This window comes from Podarcis muralis, chromosome 17 (genome assembly GCF_964188315.1).
Source record: "Podarcis muralis chromosome 17, rPodMur119.hap1.1, whole genome shotgun sequence".
Classification (NCBI taxonomy): domain Eukaryota; kingdom Metazoa; phylum Chordata; class Lepidosauria; order Squamata; family Lacertidae; genus Podarcis; species Podarcis muralis.
The window spans coordinates 39,994,315-40,010,568 of NC_135671.1; the positions used below are offsets into that span (position 1 = coordinate 39,994,315).

Below are 16,254 nucleotides of genomic sequence, written 5' to 3' on the forward strand. Positions count from 1 at the left end.
ACCTCCTCTCCCCCAGTGTGAAGAAGGACAACAAGGACAACTGTGAAGTGCTTTGCAATGGCCAGCCAAGACCCAGGAGAGTAAGTGGGCAGCTGAGTCATACAGCGCAGGAATTTTGCATATCTGCAATCAAGAGCCCTTTGCTTGCCGTCTGGTTCTGAAAGAGAGTGAGAGAAGGTGGAGTCAAGGGTTTCTAACCCATCAGCACTTGCTCAGCACCTGCGCCCTCTGAATAATGGATCTCCCCTCTCCCCAGGTCAGGGATTCTGCATTCCAGTCCAGGAGATGGTTGCTGTAAGGCTTGGTGCTACCAGGGATGGAGAGGAGGATCCTCCAGAGGCTGAAAGCTGTTTCACAGGTGAGCAGGATAGAACAAAGCAGGAAGCTTCATAGGAACCTGTATGGGCAGTTTTATGCTACAGAACATGGCATGCAGCCTCAAAAGTCAAATATGAAAGTTACTGTAAATCTTGGGTGGAAGGTCCAAACAGTAGAGCTCACTTCTGGGGGTACAATACCTTTGGTGGCATTCGGAATAAGGTTGGATGGACATCAGTCAGGGATTCTTTATGTGGGACATGCTATTTCTGGTGAAGAGCTATTGGACTAAGATGGGCCTTTTGCCACCTTTCCTCCCCTGTGTGCTCCCCAAATTGGCTCGCTGGGTTTTAGCACTGTGCTTAGTTCCTCCCCAGATGTCCCATTGCTCTCTTCCTAGTTTCATGGTACAGTGAATTTTATAACTGCTATGAACTCCTGACCACCTGATCATTGATTTAAATTTAAGTTTCTAGCCTTTACGGCAGAAAAGGGGGGGGGGGGGGAGAAAAAGTTATATTTCTGCCACATAGAAGAGGGTGGAGCCTTGATTAACCATAGAAATAGAACTTCTTTACTCTAGGCATCTTCCTGGTTCTACTGTTTCCAGTCCTTGACTCTCAGTCCTGTCAGGGAGGAGGATTGAGAGGTAATCTCAATAGCCACCCTCTTTCTTCAGACTGTGAGCAGGAGTTATACAACTGTGTATACATATGGAAGTAAATGTATATACTATTTCCAATGAAAAATGTGTAATTAATGCCCCAGGCCATCTTCTGTATGCGCCACACCTTTTAAGGGTTGCGCCACAGGAGGCCTCTCCCTCTTGGCTTCTCAGGATCCCACACCAGCCCTCTTGTCCATCAGTCTTTCTCACTTCCTCTTTCCCCCTCTTCCAGTTTTCTTTGTGCAGCGGGAGAAGCAAGAGTGTTGGCGCCTGGGGATGCTGGAGTTCACTGCCCCTCCCAAGTCTCAGCTGGCAGTACGCTGGGTCAATGCCCTACAGAGCTGGATCCATCACCACGGTCAGTTCTCAGGTGGCAGTGGAAAGGGCTGGTAAAGATGGTGCTTTCCTTTTGGACAGAAGCCTTCAGAGACAGGCCATGGTTGCCATGACAGAGGAAGGTTGCTCCTGAGAGCAGGGCCTGAGAGAGACAGCAAGGCCCTCCCAGTGTGTGTGTGTGTTTGGTGGGGACTGTGGTAAGTAAGTAGCAAGGGAAGGTGGGCTTTCTTCATGAGCTTGAAGGCACTCATGATGGCTATTTCAGCTAGTTCAAGGCTGGACTCTAGTTTGGATTATTAAGTTTTGGAGTTTTGACAGTGACTTTAAATCAAGTCTCCACCCCTCCCATGTATGGACACTCAGCAAAATGATAGCTAAATGGGACCCCATGCTCAGAAGTGATGTACCTCTGAATACCACTTTTTGGGTGGTGGGAGGCAACATTGGGGAAGGCAGTTTTTTCATGACTTGAATGTGTGCTTCACAGAGGAAGCTGATTGATGCTTGGCTAGATGGGCCTGATGTTTTTCCTCCCTCTGCTTCAGGAGTTACACGGCCCAAGAGCCTCCTTGTCTTCATCAACCCGGTTGGGGGACGCGGGCGAGCAGTGGAAATCTACCAGGGTCAGGTGGCCCCACTCTTCACCCTTGCCGGGATCCATGTTCAAGTTCTGGGTAAGTCCCATTTCTCTTGACCATCACTCTCCTGCTTTCTCTGTGACACGGGCCTCTTCCCCATTCCCAGTGACATGACCTCTGACCTTCTCTGCACCTTCCCAGAGACCTGCCATGCCAACGAGGCTCGTGACTACATCCTGCAGCAAGACCTCAGTGACTTTGATGGGTAAGGACCGGCCAGCATCTAGGATTGTCACTTTTGCATCACCAAAAAAGAGGACAAAGGAGAACATATATGTTAATTTATACATATTGATTTAGAAATACTTACAGCTTAAATAGAAATATCAAGGGAAGACTGTGACATGATGATCTGTTTGCCTGTTCAATCTGCTATCTAGATACTAAATGCCCTCCCCATTAGCATTCTTTATATTGCCAGACTTGGAATGGACAGCTCTTCAAATTGAGGACTTTCCTCTGTAAAAAAGGACATATTGTCACCTTACCTGCATCTATGTTCCCTGCTGTCTTGATGCCCCTCAGCATCCTGCTTTGAGACCCCACTAGAAGTCCACCGACATTGTGTGCTCAGATCAATCTAGGGCATAAATTCTTTTTTTGCTTTATTTTTTTTTAAAAGATATTTATTAAAGTTTCCAATTTTTATACAAACAAAAAGAAAAAAACAAACATAAAAAGTATTAAAAACACATAAATTTCACAACTTATTTTTCAATAACATATTTCCCTGACCTCCTCATACCTCCCCTTCTTGTATCCCCAGTTCAAATTATTTGTTCAGCAAATCCTTATCTCAAAACAGTTACAGCTTATAAAAACACCTTATTTTCTCTCCAACATCTTAGATTATTATAACCTTAAATTTTTACTTATAAAAAGCCATTTTATCATATTCCTTTATACCATTACAGCTAGAAACCACTTAATTTCAATCCAACATCATTTCAACATTCCTTAATTTTACAATATTTCTGTAAGTAGTCCTTAAATTTTTCCCAATCTTCTTCTGCCGACTCTTCTCCCTGGTCACGGATTCTGCCAGTCATTTCTGCCAATCCCATACAGTCAATCAACTTCATCTGCCATTCTTCCAAAGTGGGTAGATCTGGACTTCCGGCGAGGCAGCATGGCGGCAGCAGCAGAAGAAAAGAGCTCCTGAAGCCAGCCAGAGTAAAAGGCTCTGGTGACCGATTCCCGGACCCCCCAGAACTGCTGCTGCCAGCACTGCCAACGGAGAGGAATTGGGGGTGCCCGGGCATCTATCAAAGGAGCCAAAACACCCCCCCACGACCTTGATTGAGCCGGAAAGGCACCCGACCCCCCCCCCCAACAGCCGAGAGGAGCTCCAAAACCCGGAGGACAGCGGAACTAACGCAAAGAGGGAGAAAGAAAGGGAGAGAGAGGAAGAAGAAGAAAGAAAGAAAAAAGAAAAAGGAGCCCCAAATTTACCGTTGCTGCCCCCATCTCTGCCGACGGGAAAGCAGAGGAGAGGTAGGTGAGCACGGTGAAGGCAAAATAGGCTTCGGGGAGGAAGGGAAAAAAAAACAAAAACGCACGTGGCTGAGCCCTACCGGGAGCTCCAGCGGCAAGGAGAACACAGAGAAGCTGCATAACAAAGGAGACCACAGAAAAGAAAAAACAACCTCCCCCCCCTTTTTTTTTTTAACACCCCCTTTTTTTAACCCTTTCCTCCCCCTCCCTCCCTCCCTTTAAAGAAAATATATATATACATCTTTCTTATCCCTCCCCCCCCATATACCCACTTTTACCACTTTTCTTTTTAAAAGAGGGGCCACTGCTGCTGCAGCCACCCTTTATTTGAATCTTTACTTTTATTTCTATCTTTTCTACTCACTATTTAAAGACACACTTTTCCACACACACATCCTCAATTTAAACCTCATTTTATTTCCACCTCAAACCCCCCTCTTAAGATTTAAAATGGCAGTACCCAGAAAACAGCCCTGAACCATCACAGGCCATTTCCTGGGACTGCCACTCCGCCCCAGACTTTCCACTCTCTTTTACCTACCCTCTTTTACCTATACTTTACTCATTTAAAAAAAAAATAAAAATAAAAAGCTTTATTTAAAGACACCCCCCCTTTTTTTTTTTACCTTTAATTCTCATTTTTATCTTTTACCCGTACATTTTTGGTTGCTTTTCTGCAGACGGAGAGTGGTGGCGGTGGTTGGGGGGACATATTATTATTATTTTTTAAAAGACAGAGCAGAGCCATACAATTATTCTTCTTTTCTTTCTCTTTTTAAAGCTCTTGTTCGCCTGCTCCTGAGGGGGGAATCTTTCGCCCCCAGCTACGACCACCACTCTCTTTTAAAACAAAAATTTCCTCCATATACCCATTTGGAGAACAAAAAATAACTGCATGGTTTTGTTTGATTTGTTTTTCTTAAGAATAATATTTCCCCCTGGTTATTGTTGTTATTTTTTGCTTGTGGGAAAGTAATTAAAAATGGAGGAAAATTAAACATATACCCTCTAATCTCTTGCATCTCTACCTGCTAACCCCCTTCCCTTTATATGAACTGTCTGTCCGTTAGTATACCCATCTCTACTTACCTGCCCCCCCCCGCCTCGGCGGCACCGCTGAGGCATCTACAGAAGCCCTAGAGAAGTTCTTAAAACACAGGCTAGAAGTGACACAAATGACCACCTAATCGAAACGCTCTGTAAAAGCCACCAGCCAACAAAGCCTGATCAGCTCAGCAACCCAACAATACCCAGGAATCACCACTGCCACAACTCCTAACCACCACACGCCCAACCCCAAGAGGACGCCAAGCCAACCTCAAACCAAAACCATCAGGGAGACCGAGATGACACCAACCAGGGAGATGGCAAACAATGCTAAGATGGTAGCTCCCCTTCAAGATGATGACCACCCAATAACGAAACGAGATCTGAGGGAAATGGAAGCACGATTAGAAGAAGCACTGAAGGCCACAATGGCTCCCATGCAGGTACTAATCAACAACCTAACCTCCAAAGTGGAAGCTCTAGAGAACAAGAACCAAATGCAAGAAAGAATAATAGAACAATACCGGGAGGAGAACGCACGTGTGAACAAGAAACTGGACGAACTGGTAAACCAAATGGAAGCAGAACACAACGAGATGAAAATTAAGCAAGCCGACCTTGAAGACCGCAATAGACGTTGTAACATCCGCTTCCGCAACTTTCCTGAAAAAACAGAGGAGAAAAGCCCAGCAGACCTAATTATACGCTGGCTGAAAAACACAATCCCAAGCCTGAAACTTGAGGCAGAGGACTTGGAGAGGGCTCACAGAGCCCTAAAACCTATGCCAAAACCCAGCGCCCCCCCGAGAGACATCATTGTATGCTTCACACGCTACAAAAAGAAGGAAGAAATATGGCACCAACTCAGAAACTCAAGCAACCTTCGATATGGAGAAACCCCCATTCTGGCCTTACAGGACCTATCTCAGGATACCCTAAACCGGAGGAAAAGCCTGCGCCCATGCACCCAGCGTCTCCAACAAGCAGGGATCAAATACCGATGGGGCTTCCCCTTCCGCCTCATTGTAACAACGAACACAACACAACACATGGCTACCAACATACCTGAGGCCCTGCAACTACTAAAGAACCTTGAACTCGACCTCCCGCCGGAATGGAAACCGACAAACCCACCAAGCGACAGCCCCAACCACGAGGAAACAACAGCAAACAACTGGACAATGGTACAGAAGAAAAAGATACAACAGAAGCGGCGCAACAACGCAAACCAATACAGGCAAGCATCATGCTCAGAACCGTCCCGCCGGCCATACGACACAAGAAACCAGACCAAGATCAACCAAACCAACTCATCGCAGATGGACAACCCTACAACAACAACAACCCCGGCTGAAAGAAGCAACCAGGAAAAAACCACAAACTGAAGGACTGGTGATTCCCCCCCCCCTTTTTTCCCCTCCCCCCCCAAAACATAGATTTAGTTAACACCATCAACACCCCCCCCCAGCCCCGCACCCCCACAGAAATCCCCACCCCAACACCAGTCCAGACGACCTCAACCACATTCCCCATCACCCACACCTTCAACATCCTCATACTCCATACTAAGGAAAAACAACTCCAACCTTAATAACACAACCCACAATCAGGCTAAAATCTGATACCCAACCAGCACTATGGTGGCACCAGAGCGTACCAGCACCCACATCCCCACCCCAACACACCAACAATGTTGCTCATAATACTGGCAACACTGCTTACAAACCTTATACCTGACAGCGACGTTACAAAGTCACTTCACACTGTCTCGCTGATCACCCCCTATCGCAGACAACAGGGGGGACGGCCTGTCCTTGAACACGGCCTTCCACACCAGCTGAGACCTAGGACCAACTGGCTAAATGCCAGATGGCCCAAAATACCCCAAACAAACACCTATATGACTACATATAGGAAACTCCCTACAACTTACCCCCTACTCTTTAACCCAAATCTCACTCTAATCCTACTAGCCCCCCACCCACCACACCCTAGGTCAGCGCAACCCCACTGGTTCTTTAAACAACACGAAGAGAGAGACACAAGACAACCCGAACGGGTTGGCAGGGAATCGCCCCACATAATAGATAAACAAAATGGCTAACCTAAAAGCAATTACATTAAACGTGAGGGGGCTGGGAAACCCCATCAAAAGAAAACGCACCACCTCATACATAAACACCATGAAACCACACATCACCTTCCTACAAGAAATACACAATCCACCCAAAGGCAGCAAACTCCTGAGCGACCCCCGCTTTAGTCAACAGTGGGTCGCACGAGGCTCAGGGAAAGCCCGTGGTGTAGCCATAATACTCAGTAGGGACCTGAACTTCACTGCCACAACAGTCCTCAAGGACAAAAAAGGCAGATTCATTTTCGCTAAAGGGACACTAGATGGCAAAATCAAACTGACAATCGGCTCCATATATGCCCCAAACACGAAACAACTAGAATTCTTCCAGAAAACACTAAACAAATTCCTCTCCTTCTCTGAAGGGGAAGCAATCCTAGGAGGGGACCTCAATCTAAATATGAAAGGTATATCCCTGAAAGATATCCACCCCACAACCCCATGGGCAACCTTCCTCCGAAGGAAACCCCCAACAACCAGGAACTCTTACAAGTTACTAAAAATGCTAAAAAACAGGGGTCTCTATGACATTTGGGGTGAGCAAAACCCGGGAGACATCAGCCATACATTCCAATCGGGACGCCATGATACAGTGTCCAGACTGGACAGCATTCTACTCACACAGGGTCTGATTCCCTCAGTAGAATCAACAAACATAGGTAACATTAAAATCACAGATCACGCCCCAGTAGAAGTCACTGTTAAAATAGGAGAAGGAACACAAACCACCCCATCCTGGTCCTTCAGTCCCATCCTAACTACAAACAAACAAATTAGAGAGAGTCTCACAAAAACCCTCCAAAACTACTTCAAAGAAAACGATGTAAACAATACAACAACCCCCCTCCTATGGGACGCAATGAAAGCGGTCACCAGAGGAGCTTGCATAAAAGAGAAAACATTCCTTAAAAAACAAACCTCCTCAAAAATTAGCAAAATAGAACAAGACATCACAGCCCTCTCATCACGCTACAAACAAACAGGATCTAAAAAACTCCTCAAACTTATAGAACAGAAAAGGAGAGAACTAGACTCCTTAGAAATCAACAAAACAATGATCAACATTCTATACTCTAAACAACGTTTCTATGAATATGGAGGGAAAAACTCCAGATTACTAGCAAATAGATGTAGGAAAAAAGCACTCAAAACAAGAATACACTGCATCACCAAAAAAGACGGCAACATAACATTCTCCCCCAAAGAAATAATTTCAGAATTTGCAGAATTTTACTCCAACCTATACACCTCCCATAACCCACCAGAGAGGGAAATCAAAAAATTTCTAGCAGGACTGACCATGCCTACCCTAACTGATGAGGAACAGGAATTCATGGATAGCCCTATCACCCCAGAGGAAATAGATGCGGTCCTCAAAAACTTGAAACCACACAAAGCCCCAGGCCCAGACGGCTTCACAGCAGAATTCTATAAGAAATTCAAAGAACCCTTGATGCCCTACATGACCCGCCTATTCAACGACATCATAAAAGGAGGCCCCATCCCCAAAACCTGGACCCACTCCAAAATAGTCTCCATCCCAAAACCACTAAAAGACAGCCTCAAAGTAGAATCATACCGCCCAATCTCATTAATAAACCAAGACTACAAGATATTCACATCAATCTTGGCCAACCGCCTAAAAATCTTCCTACACAAGTTAATAGCCCCAGACCAGACTGGCTTTGTCCCTGGCCGCAATATAACAGACCCCATCAGGAAACTACTGAACCTGATCGAACACAGCAAGGCAACCAAACTCCCATTGACAATTATGTCCCTAGACATACTCAAAGCCTTTGATTGCTTGGAGTGGAAATACATATTAGCAGTACTAACTAACATGAAATTTGGCCCCAACTTCCTACAAATCCTCAAACAAATATACTCCCAAGCCTCAGCAAAATGCAGAACTAACAATATGGATTCTAACACTATAGCTATCCAAAGAGGCACGAAACAAGGATGCCCACTGTCTCCCTTCTTATTTATCCTGGCTCTGGAACCCCTAGCAATCCGCATCCGAGCAGCCGCAGACATCAAGGGAGTGGAAATAAAAGGCAGGACCTATAAATTAGGGCTCTTTGCAGATGACCTAATGGTCACAACACCAGACCCCATAAGCACAGCAACCTCCCTAATCAGAGAACTCAACGCATTTGCAATGGTGTCGGGCCTACAGGTAAATTTCACAAAGTCAGAAGCTATGTGCTTCAACACCCCTCCTCACACCCAAAAAGAACTCACGAAGGTCACCAAAATAAAACTTTGCCACACCAAGTTCAGATACCTAGGGGTACAAATAACCAGAAACCTCAATAAATTATACCTCCACAACTACAAGCCCCTGTGGCGACAAATTAACAAAGACCTAAAGAGATGGAATAACATGAATTTCACTCTCTCAGACAAAATAGCCATGATCAAAATGATCACACTCCCAAAACTAACCTACCTATTCCAAACCCTCCCAATCTGGATCCCCTCAACCCAACTTCACAGTTGGCAGAGAAAACTACACTCTTTCATCTTCTCACATAAAAAACCAAGAATAAGCCCCAAATACCTGCACCTCCCCACCTCAGAAGGAGGATGGGGAATCCCCAACATAGAAGCATATTACAACGCCAACCAAATACGCCATATAATCCCATATATACTAGAAGATGAGACAAAACAATGGGTACACCTAGAGAGGGACACAATTGAAAACACCTGCACCACAACATACCCACTCCTCCCAAACAAACTAAAGAAAATTCCCACAACACTTAACAGGTACACACAGACCATGCTCAAAGCATGGAAAACACAAATAGGCAAACTATCCCCAACCCCATCCCCACTAATCCCCCTGGCATACCACCCATTATTCCACCATGCAGCACAAAACCTCAAGATAAAAACCTGGCGAACCAAAGGCTTGTATCGCCTAATAGACTTTTATAAAAATAACAAACCCTTGTCAACACAAGAAATACAAGACAAACTAGAAGACACCCAAATGCCCTGGTTAACACAACACCAACTACATGCCCTCTTAAACAACCCAACAGTAAAATCAGCAGCAACTAGGCCCCTGACAACCTTCGAAAACCTCCTCCTAACAACAAAGGGAAACGGTAAAGGGATGGTATCCGCAATATACAAAATACTACTCCAAAATCTTGCAAATCCCCTAGACGCAATCAAAAATCAATGGGAGAATGACATAGGCTATGAGATAAACCCCACTCAATGGACCAGAATGTGGTCTAAACCCCCCTTTAAATCCATATCAACGAAAAGAAAAGAACTCACACTGAAACTCACCTACAGGTGGTACCTAACACCAAGGAAACTAGCGCTAATACACCCAGGAACCTCACCAAAATGCTGGAGAGGGTGCACCTCCACAGGCACATACTTCCACATGTGGTGGGAGTGTCCCAAAATCCAACTATTCTGGACAACAGCCATACAAGAAATTTGTAAAATAACTAAGCAAGTAATAGACACCACCCCAGAATTGGCCCTACTAAACATCTTCCAAGACAACAATGCCCATTTACACCACAAAGAACTCATAACCCACCTGCTCTCAGCAGCCAGAAACACCATAACCAGACACTGGAGAGACCTGTCAGGAGTAAGCATGGACCAATGGTATCAAATAGTATGGGAAACAGCCCTACTAGAAAAATTAACTAATAAACTGAAACTGACACGGGGACAAACAGAAGAAGATGCCTTCACCCCGGTATGGCTCCCCTTTATCACACACACAGCCCAACAGGACAATGACAATAATCCACCAACAGCATACAAATCAATATGGCTAACCTGATCCAAAACACCCACCCACCTCACTCACACACGAAAACAAAGATCACCACAGCCAATCACAAGCAAACAATCACACCCTAGGCCAACCCCAACCTCTCTCACTACCAAAGGAACACAAGTGAACAACACAAGCACGCTGACACCAAACTCTACATACATTAAACATAATAGAAACACCGCCACCCAATCCCACCCTTATCCATCTTCCCTCTCTCCACCCCCTTTCTCTTTTCTCTCCTTTTTTTATTTTTATTTTTATTTTCTTCTCCCCCTAATGCCTCAACAAATGAAACGGATTTGTAAAAATGTTACATGGGGAAAAATATATATGAGGCACTACACTTCTGTAAAACAAGAAAATCCTTAATAAAATATTTTAAAAAAAAAAAAAAAAAAAAAAAAAACAAAGTGGGTAGATCTTGCATCTTCCAATACTTTGCAATAAGTATTCTTGCTGCTGTTGTAGCGTACATAAAGAAAGTTCTGTCCTTTTTTAACACCAACTGGCCAACCATGCCCAAGAGAAAAGCCTCTGGTTTCTTCAAGAAGGTATATTTAAATACCTTTTTCAATTCATTATAAATCATTTCCCAGAAAGCCTTAATCTTAGGGCACGTCCACCAGAGGTGAAAAAATGTACCTTCATTTTCTTTACATTTCCAACATTTGTTATCGGGCAAATGATAAATTTTTGCAAGCTTGACTGGGGTCATGTACCACCTGTATATCATTTTCATAATATTTTCTCTTAAGGCATTGCATGCCGTAAATTTCATCCCGGTGGTCCACAACTGTTCCCAATCAGCAAACATAATATTATGTCCAACGTCTTGTGCCCATTTAATCATAACAGATTTGACCGTCTCATCCTGAGTGTTCCATTTCAACAGCAAGTTGTACATTTTTGACAAAATCTTAGTTTTGGGTTCTAACAGTTCTGTTTCCAATTTAGATTTTTCCACCTGGAAGCCAACTTTCTTGTCCGAATTATAAGCCTCCATTATCTGAAAATAATGAAGCCAGTCTTGAACTTTGTTTTTTAATTTCTCAAAACACTGCAATTTCAGTCTGTCTCCTTTCGGCCATTTGGCCTCCATATTGAGTTTTTTTCTGGGCTTTTGCTTCCATTGGTGACAACCACCTTGGAGTTTTATTTTCCAATAAATCCTTATATCTAGTCCAAACATTAAACAATGCCTTCCTAACAATATGGTTTTTAAATGCTTTATGTGCTTTAACCTTGTCGTACCACAAATATGCATGCCACCCAAAAACATTGTTAAAACCTTCTAAGTCCAAAATGTCTGTGTTTTCAAGAAGTAGCCATTCTTTCAACCAGCAAAAAGCTGCTGATTCATAGTAAAGTTTAAAGTCTGGCAGGGCAAATCCACCCCTCTCCTTTGCGTCAGTTAAAATCTTGAATTTTATTCTGGGCTTCTTGCCCTGCCAGACAAATTTAGAAATATCTTTCTGCCACTTCTTGAAACAATCCACCTTGTCCACAATTTGCAATGTCTGAAACAAAAACAACATTCTAGGCAATACATTCATTTTTATAACTGCAATTCGACCCAACAAGGAAAGCTTCAAATTTGACCAAATTTCTAAATCTTTTTTCACTTCCGTCCAACATTTTTCATAGTTATCTTTGAACAAATTCCCATTTTTAGCTGTCATGTTAATCCCCAAATATTTCACTTTCTTGACCACAGTCAAACCTGTTTCATTCTGAAATTTCTCTCTTTCTGTCAATGTTAATTTTTTCTCCAAAACCTTAGTTTTTAACTTGTTCAATTTGAATCCTGCCACCTGACCAAACTCTTGAATTAATTCTAATACTCTTTTGGTACTAGATTCTGGCTCTTGTAACGTCAAAACTAGGTCATCTGCAAATGCTCTCAATTTATACTGTTTGGCTCCGACCTGTATACCTTTAACCAACCGGTCCCTTCTGATCATATTCAGCAGGACCTCCAGGACCGATATGAAAAGCAATGGGGAAATTGGGCACCCCTGTCGTGCAATCTAGGGCATAAATTCTATGGAATCCAGAGCAATCTGCTACAAGTGGACACCAGGAGTCCTGCAGAAAAGTGCTTGCAGGCCTTGTGATGGGTCAGACTGGGCCGTGACTGTGCTTCTGGGGTGTGTCTGTAGCTGTGCTGGGCCCCAACAGAGGCCCCACAGCAGATGGGGAGGTCCTGGCCCAGTCGCTGCTGCGGTGCTGAAGAGCGGAGGCCAAACAGCGCACACAACATGACACAACCATGATATTTTTTCAAATATTCTACAAAATATTTCCATTCTTCAAGTTTTTCCCCCTATTCTGTTCTTTAATTCTCACAGTCTAGCCCTCTCAGCACATTCCATTATTTTCATAAGCCATTCTTCTTTCCAGTTTTGTTCATAGACTATTCTTGCCGCCGTCGTAACATACATAAACAAATTAAACAATTCCTTCAGAAGCTCTGATCCAATTAAACCTAACAGAAAGGCCTCAGGTTTATTGGAAATCATCACTTTAAACATTAAAAAAAAACAAAACTCATTATACTTCATTTCCCAATAACCTTTCGCCTTTCTGCAGGTCCACCACATATGAAAAAAGCTCCACCCAACATTTTACACTTCCAAAAGGTACTTGATTTACTCTTATACATTTTTGCAATCTTATACGGTGTTAAGTACCATCTATACACCATCTTCATATCATTCTTTTTTAATGTATAATAGACTGTAAATTTTAACTTAACTTTCCAGAGCTTCTCCCAAGTGGCAAATTCTATATTATAGCCCTGGTCTCTTGCCTATTGTATCATAACTACCGTATTTTTCGCTCTATAACACACACCTGACCATAACACTCACGTAGTTTTTAGAGGAGGAAAACAAGAAAAAAAATATTCTGAATCAAATGTTGTACTAAACTATTTAATAAACAACCAGTATATCAGAATCATATTACAACCATGTAAAGTGAACAGCAGTCAGCAGTGGCATTAAGAAACACCATCACTGTCATTAACAAATGAAGAGAGAATTTAGCTGCAGTCTGTGAGATGGGGCTTACCTGTACCTGCCCCCCCCCCAATATTTTATTGAAGTTGGAAGAGGGAGGGAGGGAAGGAAGAGAGATGGAGAGCTCACATTTGTCCTAGGCAAAGCAGCCAACTCCTATGGGCCTAGGTGCCTTCACCCCCCATTAAATATTTGAGGGAGTCATCCCCCACCCCCCATTGTGGTATGTGAGGTGGGGCTTACCTGGCCGCCCCCCAATATTTTTTGAAGTTGGAAGAAGGAGGGAGGGAGGGAAGGAGGAAGAGAGAGGGGGAGCTCACATTTGTGCAGCTGCCTTGCCTCGCTGGAACCGGAGCAAAAAGAGGAGGAGACGCAGGGGCAGGAGCCTTGTAAGCCGCTTTGCTTGAATTTACCAGTGAGGTGCTGGGGGAGGGACGGAAGGGGATGCCCTCTTTGTCCCTCCTTCCAGCTCATTGTAAAGAAAGCAGAGTAAGAGCCGCTTACATGCGTGTAAGCGGCTCTCCCTTTCCTTGAATTACAGTCAGCCCATCAGACTATAAAGTCACCTCGCCAAAAAGCCGTAGAGCAGGCAGATACGCTGCGCGCAGCTCTTGCCGGCTTCCCAGCCAGCCGGAGGAAGAGAGGCTGCCTCCCTTCTCCCACCTCGCCAAAAAGCCATAGAGCAGGCAGACACACTGCGTGCACCTCTTGTTTGAAAGAGTGCTGAGCAGAGTGTCAGCGGCTCTTGCCGGCTTCCCAGCCAGTCGGAGGAAGGGAGGTTGCTTTCCTTCTCCCGCCTCGCCGAAAAGCCAGCAAGAGCGGCTCCTCCCGCCTGCATTTGCTCCATAACGCGCACACACATTTCCCTTTCCCTTTGGGGGGGGGGGGAGTACGTGTTATGGAGCGAAAAATACGGTACTTTAACCATTTTGTCCATTTTGTCCTTTCCATTCCAGAAGTATTCTATACATTTTCAAAATTAACTTCTCGTATTCGTCTAACAAATTTATATCAAACTCTGATCTACAGTAAGAAAACCCATTCACCAAGTCCTTTACAAGTAGTTCATTCACTTGGTAATATTTAAAACAGTCAGATACCCATTCCCGAATACAATCTATTTTTTTTGTAACTTGATACATTTCCCCCCATATTTAATCCCATCATGGACCTTTCCACTTGGGAACCACAAGGGAGGTTCTCTCAGTGCCTAATGTAATCTACCTCATTTCTCCACAGACTGGTGAGTGTGGGGGGCGATGGCACCTTTAATGAGCTAATGCATGCCTTGATTGACCGGACACAGCAAAAAGCCGGGGGATCAGAGAATGACATTGATGCAGAACTCTTGTCCCCAAGGCTTCGTATTGGCATCATACCCGCAGGTGAGTATATGGGCCCTGGGTGCTTGAGAGAAAGAGTGTTTGGGATTGAGGACCTGCAAGGTAGCAAGCACCTGTGGGCACCCAGTGCTTTCAGATGGTCCTCTTAGTGCCTGCCAGGCCACTGTGAGAAGAGGATACTTCAATACGACAGGCCTTGGGTCTGATCCAGCAGGCCTCTTATGTTCTTGAGATTTAGCTCTGCTCATCTGAAGATGCAGGGAAAAGTAAGGTGCATTTCCAGGGTTTTTTTTGCAGCCAGGTAATGTCATAATAACTATTTAAATAATAATAATTTATTATTTGTACCCCACCCATCTGACTGGGTTGCCCCAGCCAGTCTGGGTAGTAATCTGTTGCTCTCCATTTCTACCTCAGGTTCTACAGACTGCATCTGTTTTGCAACTGTGGGAACAAACGACCCCATCACCTCTGCTCTGCACATTGTGATAGGTACTGATTTCCCCTTTCCTACCCATTTATTCCTTGGCTCATGACATTCAACTCTTGAGACAATGGAGTATTGACATATCTCAGCTGGGCACTTTGCAAGGCTGGGTTGGGGAAGCAAATCCTCCCTGGTCTGAGGAACCCCCCACCCCCACTAAAGTAAAAAAGTTGGGAGGCCAACTGATAGATGAGCAGAGTTGGCACAGAAGGACATCCTTTTGGAGGCTGTTAGCCTTTGCAAATGATACTGTAGATCTCGGCTACTGTGTTCCAGTAATTGCTGAGGAATGCAAACAGAGATCTGTACCTTGGTGAATATAGATGCTACTTCTTTTTCTGATGGAAAATGTGTAGCAGAACACAATACTGGGTGGTGGAACTTATATATAATCTGGAACCTTAGTGGCCTTTTCCTGTTTTCTAGGGGACAGCCAACCTATGGATGTCTGCAGCATTTGGCACAATGGAAAGCTTCTACGTTATTCAGTCTCACTGGTTGGCTATGGCTTCTATGGTGATGTAGTGAGCACCAGTGAGAAGTACCGCTGGATGGGCCCGATGCGCTACACCTATGCCGGTATGCAGGGGAAGGAATCCACTGTGATAAGCTGAACAATGATGCCCAGCTGACAGAGGGAGCATGTACACTGAATATCTGGACCAGCCCACTAAAATCCTCTTTCCTAGGCTTGACAGGGCTCTCTGGCTTGGGGCAGGGGACAAGGATAGGCCTGGCCAGCAGTAAGATGAACCTTATTGCCTTATAACCAGGGAATGTGGTACCTTTCAATTACGAGTGAGTTTCTCCGTTTATGAAATAGTGTTAACTGTAAACTTGATGGATAATTTGCATGATGTAAATTTGGCCCCTTTTTTGAGGTACATTTTCTCTTGATAGTTGTACTTATTGGTTTTCCCATAGTAGTTTGCACAGCCTCCCGTTGG

General features: G+C 44.4%; 1 pseudogene across 1 annotated transcript in view; it reads left to right on the forward strand.

Moving 5' to 3' along the window:
• LOC114587308 (ceramide kinase-like) overlaps window positions 1–16,254 on the forward strand; it is a 34,997-nt pseudogene that overhangs the window by 9,110 nt on the left and 9,633 nt on the right. The window contains exons 2-8 of the transcript XR_013391145.1: window positions 257–358; window positions 1,218–1,343; window positions 1,867–1,995; window positions 2,101–2,164; window positions 14,717–14,862; window positions 15,238–15,312; window positions 15,734–15,886. The product of XR_013391145.1 is annotated as a ceramide kinase-like (transcript). The remainder of the gene's footprint in view (window positions 1–256; window positions 359–1,217; window positions 1,344–1,866; window positions 1,996–2,100; window positions 2,165–14,716; window positions 14,863–15,237; window positions 15,313–15,733; window positions 15,887–16,254) is intronic.